Here is a 13,133-nt window from a genome sequence, read left to right as displayed (position 1 = left end):
GGCAACGACCCAAGATTGTATCAATGGCGCCCAGCAAAAGGGCAAGGTCTATTGGGCCAAGGTCTTGCAGCGAGTACAACGAGACCAGGATGCACCCGCCCTACCATATCACAGGCCCTCGGACGGAAGAGTCCCTCCGGAAAAGATGGAACTACACCAAACAAGAGACAAGCAAGTTCTGCTCGGCGGTCGAACATGCTATTAACAACCCCGTAAGCGGCACTGGCGTCATGACAGTGGTAAAGACGATAGAACCATCATCATTCTAGACAATTTGCGTCATTGTGTCAATTTGCGTCATTGTACATCATTGGCGGCTATGATTGCAGGTCTCCCGCGCCTTGGAGAAGTTCAGGGCGACGCACAAGAAGGGTTTCCATATGGTCCATTGTTGGGAGGTGCTCAAAGACAACAACAACAAGTGGATGATAAGCTTTGCGGCCTACCAAGAAGCTGTGAAGAATGGGACAGCGGTCACCCTCGACGGTGAAGACGACGATCAAGGCCGTCCAGTCCTTCCACCTCGTCCACGAGGCCATAAGGCTACCAAGGCCGATCTTGTCCGGGAAGCGCAGGCCATTGCGTTCACGCAGAGCATGGAGAAGATAATGGCCGACAACCGTGCCGCCATGGCTGCTAGGGACGACAAGAGGCGTCTGGAAAAAGAGGCCGCAGCTGCCATCTACCAGAACCTCGCCAAGGAGGTCCTCGATGTCCAAAAGCTGGACATCGAGGCCAAATTGCGTGCAGAAGACACAAGGATCATGCTTGCCGACTTGAGCAGCGTCGACGATGACACCAGGGCATGGTTCATGAAGAGGCGCGACGAAATTCGCGCGCGAGACGCATGATCGCCGGCGCCATGCGCCCAGCACCTTGGCCTCCTTTTGGACTTTTTTTTATTGCTGTTCAGGCCTTGTTGTGCCCCTTTTGCTCCACTTTGCGCCGTACGAGCTGCAAAGTGTGATGAAATTGTTTTAGCCCTCAATTTGCGGCTGTAATTTCGATGCTATTTCACCTTTTTTGAATTCTGGCCTGCGCCCAAAATGCGTCGCCCCGCTGGAGCCAACCCCAGACGCAAACGAACACACGACCATATCTGCGTCCGCCAGGCGACGCAAACGGACGCCCGCGGACAATTTGGGCGTCCGAAATGCATCGCGCCGCTGGAGATGCCCTAAGACCATCTCTAGCAGAGCCCTTATTTTTCGAAACCAAAAACAATGAGTTAAGTCTCCGAAAAACAAATTGCGAGCGGATTTAGTTACAGCGTAGAACAGAAACTGAAAACGTGAACCGAAAACGCGGAAATCAAACGTCGCGGGAAATCGAAACTCGCGATTGCAATCGATTTCATCCGATCAAGCCGAATACGTTCATAATTTACAATAATAGGAGCAAAATACATGCATCTTCGACCTACGTTCGATACTAGGGGCCTAATTTAGACTAGATTTAGTGCCCGGAGTGACTATACTGTCACCGGGGCGCTAAATGTCGTCGGCGGAGGGTTTTTGGTCGCCGGCTCTTCCTAGGCAACGATGAGCGCCGCCACCTCGAAGGCCGCCGCCTCGGAGGTGCTCCCACAGGCTAGAGGCGGCCAGTCAGCGTCGGCGTCATCGTTGCCGCACGGGGGCAGCGCCAGCAGCGGCGGGCTGCACGCGCCGGTAGCGGGGGCGCCTCCGCTTCTCCTTCCTCAGCCGCCCCCTCGCGCGCTTGACGGCGCGCCATTAGTTCCGGACACTTCCGACCGGACCGCTTCCATGCGCCATCGGAGTGCAACCGCCTAGCACGCTCCGCCTCCGCCCGTACACCCGGTAGACACCGAGGTGCTTTTCTGCCGCTGATTCGGCCACCTCCCTACCCACGCGTCTTAAACGCCCCATTTCGGATGGAGGGGTGATACGTCTCCGACGTATCGATAATTTCTTATGTTCCATGCCACATTATTGATGTTATCTACATGTTTTATGCACACTTTATGTCATATTCGTGCATTTTCTGGAACTAACCTATTAACAAGATGCCGAAGTGCCGATTGCTCTGTTTTCTGCTGTTTTTGGTTTCGAAATCCTAGTAAGGAAATATTCTCGGAATTGGACGAAATCAAAACCCGGGGGCCTATTTTTCCACGAAGCTTCCGGAAGTCCGAAGGAGAGACGAAGAGGGGCCACGAGGGGCCACACCCTAGGGCGCCGCGGCCCCCCTTGGCCGCGCGGCCCCGTGGTGTGGGGCCCTCGTGCCGCCTCTTGACCTACCCTTCCGCCTACAAATAGCCTCCGTGACGAAACCCCCAGTACCGAGAGCCACGATACGGAAAACCTTCCAGAGACGCCGTCGCCGCCGATCCCATCTCGGGGATCCAGGAGATCGCCTCCGGCACCCTGCCGGAGAGGGGAATCATCTCCCGGAGGACTCTACGCCGCCATGGTCGCCTCCGGTGTGATGTGTGAGTAGTCTACCCCTGGACTATGGGTCCATAGCAGTAGCTAGATGGTTGTCTTCTCCCCATTGTGCTATCATTGTCGGATCTTGTGAGCTGCCTAACATGATCAAGATCATCTATCCGTAATTCTATATGTTGCGTTTGTTGGGATCCGATGAATAGAGAATACTTGTTATGTTGATTATCAAAGTTATGCTTATGTGTTGTTTATGATCTTGCATGCTCTCCGTTACTAGTAGATGCTCGGCCAAGTAGATGCTTGTAACTCCAAGAGGGAGTACTTATGCTCGATAGTGGGTTCATGCTCGCATTGACACCTGGGACAAGTGATGGAAAGTTCTAAGGTTGTGTTGTGTTGTTGCCACTAGGGATAAAACATTGATGCTATGTCTAAGGATGTAGTTGTTGATTACATTACGCACCATACTTAATGCAATTGTCTCGTTGCTTGCAACTTAATACTCGGAGGGGGTTCGGATGATAACCTCGAAGGTGGACTTTTTAGGCATAGATGCAGTTGGATGGCGGTCTATGTACTTTGTCGTAATGCCCAATTAAATCTCACTATACTCATCATGATATGTATGTGCATTGTCATGCTCTCTTTATTTGTCAATTGCCCAACCGTAATTTGTTCACCCAACATGCTGTTCGTCTTATGGGAGAGACACCTCTAGTGAACTGTGGACCCCGGTCCAATTCTCTTTACTGAAATACAATCTACTCGCAATACTTGTTTTACTGTTTTCTCTCGCAAACAATCATCTTCCACACAATACGGTTAATCCTTTGTTACAGCAAGCCGGTGAGATTGACAACCTCACTCGTTTCGTTGGGGCAAAGTACTTTGGTTGTGTTGTGCAGGTTCCACGTTGGCGCCGGAATCCCTGGTGTTGCGCCGCACTACATCTCGCCGCCATCAACCTTCAACGTGCTTCTTGACTCCTACTGGTCCGATTAAACCTTGGTTTCTTACTGAGGGAAACTTGCCGCTGTGCGCATCACACCTTCCTGTTGGGGTTCCCAACGGACGCGTGTCGAACGAAAAGACAATACGTCAACCACGCGCATCAAGCAAATTTCTGGCGCCGTTGCCGGGGAGATCAAGACACGCTGCAAGGGGAGTCTCCACTTCTCAATCTCTTTACTTTGTTTTTGTCTTGCTTTATTTTATTTACTACTTTGTTTGTTGCACTACATCAAAATACAAAAAAATTAGTTGCTAGTTTTACTTTATTTGCTATCTTGTTTGCTATACCAAAAACACAAAAAAAAATTAGTTTACTTGCATTTACTTTATCTAGTTTGCTTTATTTACTGTTGCTAAAATGGCCAACGCTGAAAATACTAAGTTGTGTGACTTCACAACCACAAATAATAATGATTTCTTATGCACACCTATTGCTCCACCTGCTACTACAGCAGAATTCTTTGAAATTAAACCTCGCTTTACTCGAATCTTGTTATGAAAGATCAATTTTTCTGGAATTAGTTCGATGATGCTGCTGCCCATCTTAATAATTTTGTTGAACTATGTGAAATGCAAAAATATAAAGATGTAGATGGTGATATTATTAAACTAAAATTGTTCCCTTTCTCATTAAGAGGAAGAGCTAAAGATTGGTTGCTATCTCTGCCTAAGAATAGTATTGATTCATGGACTAAATGCAAGGATGCTTTTATTGGTAGATATTATCCCCCGCTAAAATTATATCTTTGAGGAGTAGCATAATGAATTTCAAACAATTAGATACTGAACATGTTGCTCAAGCTTGGGAAAGAATGAAATCTCTGGTTAAAAATTGCCCAACCCATGGACCGACTACTTGGATGATCATCCAAACCTTCTATGCAGGACTAAATTTTTCTTCACGGAATTTATTGGATTCAGCTGCTGGAGGTACCTTTATGTCCATCACTCTTGGTGAAGCAACAAGGCTTCTTGATAATATGATGATCAACTACTCTGAATGGCACACGGAAAGAGCTCCACAAGGTAAGAAGGTAAATTCTGTTGAAGAATCCTCTTCCTTGAACGATAAGGTTGATGCTATTATGTCTATGCTTGTGAATGATAGGACTAATATTGATCCTAATAATGTTCCGTTAGCTTCATTGGTTGCACAAGAAGAACATGTTGATGTAAACTTCATTAAAAATAATAATTTCAACAACAATGCTTACCGAACAATTCTAGTAACAACTATAGGCCATATCCTTATAATAATGGCAACGGCTATGGTAATTCTTATGGAAATTCTTACAACAATAATAGGAATTCACCCCTGGACTTGAAGCCATACTTAAAGAATTTATTAGTACACAAACTGCTTTTAACAAATCTGTTGAAGAAAAGCTTGGTAAAATTGATATACTTGCTTCTAAAGTCGATAGTCTTGCTGCTGATGTTGATCTTTTGAAATCAAAAATTTTTCCTAATGAGAATTATCATAATAAAATTGTTACTACAGCAAATTCCATTCAAGTTAGAATTAATGAGAATATAAGATTAATGGCTGAACTGCGTGCTAGGTGGGATAGAGAAGAAAATGAAAAACTAGCTAAAGAGAAGAATATAGCTAAAGTTTGGACTATTACCACCACTAGTAATGCTAATGCTACACATGTTGCTGCACCTCCTACTCATACTAATAAAAGAATTGGTGTTAGCAATGTTTCCACTTCTAATGCAAAGCGCGAAAACTGCCCGAAACCGCTAAAACTGCTGAAACCGCTCGTGATAAAGCTGCTGAAATTTTTTCCAACATTGGGGATGATGATCCCATTGCTTTAGATTATAATGGTTTGAATTTTGATGATTGCCACATCTCTGAAGTTATAAAGTTCTTGCAAAAACTTGCTAAAAGTCCTAATGCTAGTGCTATAAATTTGGCTTTCACGCATCATATTACAAATGCTCTCATAAAAGCTAGAGAAGAGAAACTAGAGCGCGAAGCCTCTATTCCTAAAAAGCTAGAGGATGGTTGGGAGCCCATCATTAAGATGAAGGTTAAAGATTTTGATTGTAATGCTTTATGTGATCTTGGTGCAAGTATTTCGTTATGCCTAAGAAAATTTATAATATGCTTGACTTGCCACCGCTGAAAAATTGTTATTTGGATGTTAATCTTGCTGATCATTCTACAAAGAAACCTTTGGGTAAAGTTGATAATGTTCGCATTACCGTGAACAATAATCTTGTTCCCGTTGATTTTGTTGTCTTGGATATTGAATGCAATGCATCTTGTCCCATTATATTGGGAAGACCTTTTCTTCGAACTCGTTGGTGCTATTATTGATATGAGGGAAGGTAATATAAAATATCAATTTCCTCTCAAGAAAGGTATGGAACACTTCCCTAGAAAGAGAATAAAGGTACCTTATGATTCTATTATTAGAACAAATTATGATGTTGATGCTTCATCTCTCGATGTTACTTGATACACACTTTCGCGCCTAGCCGAAAGGCGTTAAAGAAAAGCGCTTATGGGAGACAACCCATGTTTTTACCTACAGTACTTTGTTTTTATTTTGTGTCTTGGAAGTTGTTTACTACTGTAGCAACCTCTCCTTATCTTAGTTTTGTGTTTTGTTGTGCCAAGTTAAGCCGTTGATAGAAAAGTAAGTACTAGATTTGGATTACTGCGCAGAAACAGATTTCTTTGCTGTCACGAATCTGGGTCTATCTCCCTGTAGGTAGCTCAGAAAATTATGCCAATTTACGAGCATGATCCTCAGATATGTACGCAACTTTCATTCAATTTGAGCATTTTCATTTGAGCAAGTCTGGTGCCATTTTAAAATTCGTCAATACGAACTGTTCGGTTTTGACAGATTCTGCCTTTTATTTCGCATTGCCTCTTTCGCTATGTTGGATGAATTTCTTTGATCCACTGATGTCCAGTAGCATTATGCAATGTCCAGAAGTGTTAAGAATGATTGTGTCACCTCTGAATATGTCAATTTATATTGTGCACTAACCCTCTAATGAGTTGTTTCGAGTTTGGTGTGGAGGAAGTTTTCAAGGATCGAGAGAGGAGTATGATGCAACATGATTAAGGAGAGTGAAAGCTCTAAGCTTGGGGATGCACCCGGTGGTTCACCCCTGCATATATCAAGAAGACTCAAGCGTCTAAGCTTGGGTATGCCCAAGGCATCCCCTTCTTCATCGACAACATTATCAGGTTCCTCCCCTGAAACTATATTTTTATTCCATCACATCTTATGTGCTTTTGCTTGGAGCGTCGGTTTGTTTTTGTTTTTTGTTTTGTTTGAATAAAATGGATCCTAGCATTCACTTTATGGGAGAGATACACGCTCCGCTGTAGCATATGGACAAGTATGTCCTTGGTTTCTACTCATAGTATTCATGGCGAAGTTTCTCCTTCGTTAAATTGTTATATGGTTGGAATTGGAAAATGATACATGTAGTAATTGCTATAAATGTCTTGGGTAATGTGATACTTGGCAATTGTTGTGCTCATGTTTAAGCTCTTGCATCATATGCTTTGCACCCATTAATGAAGAAATACATAGAGCATGCTAAAATTTGGTTTGCATATTTGGTTTCTCTAAGGTCTAGATAATTTCTAGTATTAAGTTTGAACAACAAGGAAGACGGTGTAGAGTCTTATAATGTTTTCAATATGTCTTTTATGTGAGTTTTGCTGCACCGGTTCATCCTTGTGTTTGTTTCAAATAAGCCTTGCTAGCCTAAACCTTGTATCGAGAGGGAATACTTCTCATGCATCCAAAATACTTGAGCCAACCACTATGCCATTTGTGTCCACCATACCTACCTATACTACATGGTATTTTCCCGCCATTCCAAAGTAAATTGCTTGAGTGCTACCTTTAAAATTCCATCATTCACCTTTGCAATATATAGCTCATGGGACAAATAGCTTAAAAACTATTGTGGTATTGAATATGTAATTATGCACTTTATCTCTTATTAAGTTGCTTGTTGTGCGATAACCATGTTCACTCGGGGAACGCCATCAACTCATTGTTGAATTTCATGTGAGTTGCTATGCATGTTCGTCTTGTCCGAAGTAAGGGCGATCTACACCGAGTTGAATGGTTTGAGCATGCATATTGTGAGAGAAGAACATTGGGCCGCTAACTAAAGCCATGATTCATGGTGGAAGTTTCAGTTTTGGACAAACATCCTCAAATCTCTAATGAGAAAAGAATTAATTGTTGTCAAATGCTTAAAGCATTAAAAGAGGAGTCCATTATCTCGTTGTCTATGTTGTCCCGGTATGGATGTCTAAGTTGAGAATAATCAAAAGCGAGAAATCCAAATGCGAGCTTTCTCCTTAGACCTTTGTACAGGCGGCATAGAGGTACCCCTTTGTGAAACTTGGTTAAAGCATATGTATTGCGGTGATAATCCAGGTAGTCCAAGCTAATTAGGACAAGGTGCGGGCACTATTGGTACACTATGCATGAGGCTTGCAACTTATAAGATATAATTTACATGATGCATATGCTTTATTACTACCGTTGACAAAATTGTTTCATGTTTTCAAAATCAAAGCTCTAGCACAAATATAGCAATCGATGCTTTTCCTCTATGAGGACCATTCTTTTACTTTCAATGTTGAGTCAGTTCACCTATTTCTCTCCACCTCAAGAAGCAAACACTTGTGTGAACTGTGCATTGATTCCTACATACTTGCTTATTGCACTTATTATATTACTCTATGTTGACAATATCCATGAGATATACATGTTACAAGTTGAAAGCAACCGCTGAAACTTAATCTTCCTTTGTGTTGCTTCAATACCTTTACTTTGAATTATTGCTTTATGAGTTAACTCTTATGCAAGACTTATTGATGCTTGTCTTGAAGTGCTATTCATGAAAAGTCTTTGCTTTATGATTCACTTGTTTACTCATGTCATGCATATTGTTTTGATCGCTGCATTCACTACATATGCTTTACAAATAGTATGATCAAGATTATGATGGCATGTCACTCCGTAAATTATCCGTGTTATCGTTTTACCCGCTCGGGACGAGCGGAACTAAGCTTGGGGATGCTGATACGTCTCCGACGTATCGATAATTTCTTATGTTCCATGCCACATTATTGATGTTATCTACATGTTTTATGCACACTTTATGTCATATTCGTGCATTTTCCGGAACTAACCTATTAACAAGATGCCGAAGTGCCGCTTGTCGTTTTCTCGCTGTTTTTGGTTTCGAAATCCTAGTAAGGAAATATTCTCGGAATTGGACGAAATCAAAGCCCGGGGGCCTATTTTTCCACGAAGCTTCCGAAGTCCGAAGGAGAGACGAAGAGGGGCCACGAGGGGGCCACACCCTAGGGCGGCGCGCCCCCCCTTGGCCGCGCGGCCCCGTGGTGTGGGGCCCTCGTGCCGCCTCTTGACCTACCCTTCCGCCTACAAATAGCCTCCGTGACGAAACCCCCGCACCGAGAGCCACGATACGGAAAACCTTCCGGAGACGCCGTCGCCGCCGATCCCATCTCGGGGATCCAGGAGATCGCCTCCGGCACCCTGCCGGAGAGGGGAATCATCTCCCGGAGGACTCTACGCCGCCATGGTCGCCTCCGGTGTGATGTGTGAGTAGTCTACCCCTGGACTATGGGTCCATAGCAGTAGCTAGATGGTTGTCTTCTCCCCATTGTGCTATCATTGTCGGATCTTGTGAGCTGCCTAACATGATCAAGATCATCTATCCGTAATTCTATATGTTGCGTTTGTTGGGATCCGATGAATAGAGAATACTTGTTATGTTGATTATCAAAGTTATGCTTATGTGTTGTTTATGATCTTGCATGCTCTCCGTTACTAGTAGATGCTCCGGCCAAGTAGATGCTTGTAACTCCAAGAGGGAGTACTTATGCTCGATAGTGGGTTCATGCCCGCATTGACACCGGGACGAGTGATGTAAAGTTCTAAGGTTGTGTTGTGCTCGTTGCCACTAGGGATAAAACATTGATGCTATGTCTAAGGATGTAGTTGTTGATTACATTACGCACCATACTTAATGCAATTGTCCGTTGCTTGCAACTTAATACTCGGAGGGGGTTCGGATGATAACTCGAAGGTGGACTTTTTAGGCATAGATGCAGCTTGGATGGCGGTCTATGTACTTTGTCGTAATGCCCAATTAAATCTCACTATACTCATCATGATATGTATGTGCATTGTCATGCTCTCTTTATTTGTCAATTGCCCAACCGTAATTTGTTCACCCAACATGCTCGTTCGTCTTATGGGAGAGACACCTCTAGTGAACTGTGGACCCCGGTCCAATTCTCTTTACTCGAAATACAATCTACCGCAATACTTGTTTTACTCGTTTTCTCCGCAAACAATCATCTTCCACACAATACGGTTAATCCTTTGTTACAGCAAGCCGGTGAGATTGACAACCTCACTCGTTTCGTTGGGGCAAAGTACTTTGGTTGTGTTGTGCAGGTTCCACGTTGGCGCCGGAATCCCCGGTGTTGCGCCGCACTACATCTCGCCGCCATCAACCTTCAACGTGCTTCTTGACTCCTACTCGGTCCGATTAAACCTTGGTTTCTTACTGAGGGAAACTTGCCGCTGTGCGCATCACACCTTCCTCTTGGGGTTCCCAACGGACGCGTGTCGAACGAAAAGACAATACGTCAACCACGCGCATCAAGGGGTGGTGGCCGAAGCGGTGGAGTGGCGTCGGAGGAGGCGGAATCGCTCGCCGGTGCGGAGGCAGGTGGCGGCGGGAGTGAAAGCGGCGGAGGGGAGTAGGGTTTACGAACCGAACTCCCCTCCGCGGCCCCTTTTAATACGGGGCGTCCGCTCGATTTCTCGGGGGCCCGAGCTCGTTTTACGGGCCAGGCCGCGAGTTCGGGCTCCGTTCTGGCCCATCTCCCAACCGAACCCCTAATCTCGCTGGACTTTTTCAGTTTCGGCCGCGAGTTCGGGCTCTGTTAGAGATGCTCTAAGGCATCTCCACCGGTAAGTCCTAAATATTTAGATGCCAGCAACACCTACATTACGCCAACGAAGACATCCACACTTGTTCCCTCCTTCCGGCGGCTCACGTTGGTGGCCTTCTTCGGTTTTGTGGATGGCGGTGGACGACTCGTCGACGGGTCTGTGGTCGGTGGCGTCCTCCTCTTCCGCCGATGAGGTTGATCGGCGGGCGGCAGCGAGGGGCCCTGCCGTTCTGCCTAATAAAGGTGGTTGTCCTAGGGTTTCTCTCGCGCCAAGTGAAGATCGGTCGGAAGCTTATTCCCACCGGGTTGGCTGGATTGTCGTGTTCCGGAAGGTCCCGCCAGTGAAATTCATTGTGCGATCATGCCTGAAGATTGCTAGATTGGGTGTTTTCGGTCGATCGCACCCATGTTTTTTATCTGACCGTTTGGTTTCAGAGGGAGCGCTTCGAAGCTCTGCTGGCTGTTAATATCATAGAGCTCATTTTCTTTCCATGGTGATGGCGGAGAAGGTCATAAAAGCCGAGATCGGTGGAAGAGCAATGGTGGTCGGATCTTGGTGGTGAGGTGAAATTGTCTTGGAGCTTCGTGAGTTCAAACAACGACTTGTATGTGGGGGCAACTGCACAGGAGAAGTTCAGAGTTCTACCTTTCAGGGTGAAAATCCAAGGTCTGGCTTTAATTGGTTGTGCCTGGCAATGTTCTTGTTGAAGGCATTTTTTGAGAGTTAGGAATTTCTTCAGGGTGAAAACCTAAGATCTATGATCGGGCGACGATAATGTTTATGCACTGTTTCCTTCTTGGAGGCATCGCTTATGGAGAAGCTAATCTGCTGGTGTTGTCTTGGTGGTGTCAGCGTTGTTGTTTCAAGTTTTCGATCTCTGTACCGGGACTTTTCTTTTCTGTAATTCTTCTCTTTTTTTTGATGTGTGCATCCTTTATATCATTAGGGCATGATGTTGTTGCAGAGGCCGGGTGTAATTGGTATCTCCGCTATATTAATATATGCTCTTTATTGAAAAAATATAGGAAAAGTTTGCCCACATCAACATTTCCAATAGGCCGGTTCTAATAGACATGTTGGTCTAGGAAAGATAAATTCAAACTCACAATAGGAAGAGGAATTCAAAGTCTAGGGTTTATGAATAATATTCTAAGTTTTCCACATTAAGTTTCAGCCAACACATCGGCCACGAAATCGCCATTAAACTTTGACTGCCAAAATACATAGATGTCATCACCAACTGAAAGATCGAGATGTCGCCTAGAGGGGGGGGTGAATAGGCAATTAAAAACTCTTGCGGATTTTTCTTGTAAGAATGCGGAATTAAACTATCGTTTAGTTTACAAGCACAAACCCTAAATATGCTAAGCTCAACTAAGTGTAACAATAGCAACTAGAGCTAAGCAAGATAAGCACAAGATATATGTAGCACAAGTGATAGCAAGATATATGTACTTCAAGCACGATGGCTATCACAAGGAAAGAGAGCTCGGGTATAGAAATACCCGAGGCACGCGGAGACGAGGATGTATTCCCGTGTTCCCTTCCTTTGCAAGAAGGTACGTCACGTTTGGAGGAGTGGAGGTCCCACGAAGGATTCCCCGCGCCACGAAGGCTCACCCTATTCTCCGAACCACACCCACGAAGGATAATGGCCCTTTCCTTATGGTTAGCTTTTCCTCCGCTCCGGAGATGGCAAGCTCCACAACCACTTCACAAGCTCCACGAAGGAGAAGCACGGGCCTCTTCACAATCTTCTTGAATAAATCACCGGAGCACCAACCGCCAAGCCAACTAGGAGGTCTCCCTCCAAGAGTAACAAGCTCACGGTCTCTCACTCGAACTAATCATGGTGGAGAGCTCAACACTATGCAATGATGCAAAGCAAGAACACTAGAGGTGTTCAAGTCCTTCACACTCAAATCCCACCCAAGCAACAAATGCTAAGATGAGATTGGAGAGGAAGAACAATGGGGAAAGTCAACAAAAGACTCCAAGATCTAGATCCCAAGAGTTCCCCTCACTTAGAGGAGAAATGGATTGGTGGAAGTGTAGATCTAGATCTCCTCTCTTAGATCCCTCAAGAATGAGCAAGAATCATGGGGGGAGACAAGAGAGAGAGCAAGTTCTTCAAATGCAACAATGGAGGAGAGAGAATGGAAGAACTAGCTTGCTCAAGGGGGAAGAAGGGCTATTTATAGTCCAAGGAGAAAAATAACCGTTGGGGAAAAAGCTGTGTGAAAATCGCAGGAAAAACGGCCCAAAAAGGTGGCCCAGCCGGCTGCCAAACCGGCTGACCGGTTTTGGCGCTGAGGTGTCCGGCGGCCCGTCCGGTCCAGCCGGCCCAGCAACCGGGCTGAGCAGCAGCCGCACGGGCGGCAGGAAGCTGGGCGACGCGGGGGCGCAGGCCGCGGGTGGGCCGCGCGGTGTGAGGCCCAGTCGGCGGCGAGGCCGGTTCGGCCGGGGCCGGCGCCGGGCGGGCCGGTCGGTGACCTGCACTGGGACGGATGGGGCGGCCAAGCCCACGGGACTTTGCCCGGATGGCACAGGCGCCCGGGCCGGTCACGGCCGGGTGGGTCGGCGCGTGGCCCGGCAGGCCGGTCGGCCGACCGGCTGCCCCTTCCCCCTTTTTTCTTTTTCCTTTTTATTCTTTTCCCCTTTTCCTTTTTCTTTAATAACTAATGCTCCCGAACTCGGATTGACATGAAGCCAATTTTGTTGGAAA

The sequence above is a fragment of the Lolium rigidum genome, chromosome 2 (genome assembly GCF_022539505.1).
Source record: "Lolium rigidum isolate FL_2022 chromosome 2, APGP_CSIRO_Lrig_0.1, whole genome shotgun sequence".
In the NCBI taxonomy this organism is placed as follows: domain Eukaryota; kingdom Viridiplantae; phylum Streptophyta; class Magnoliopsida; order Poales; family Poaceae; genus Lolium; species Lolium rigidum.
This window is presented reverse-complemented; position numbering follows the sequence as displayed.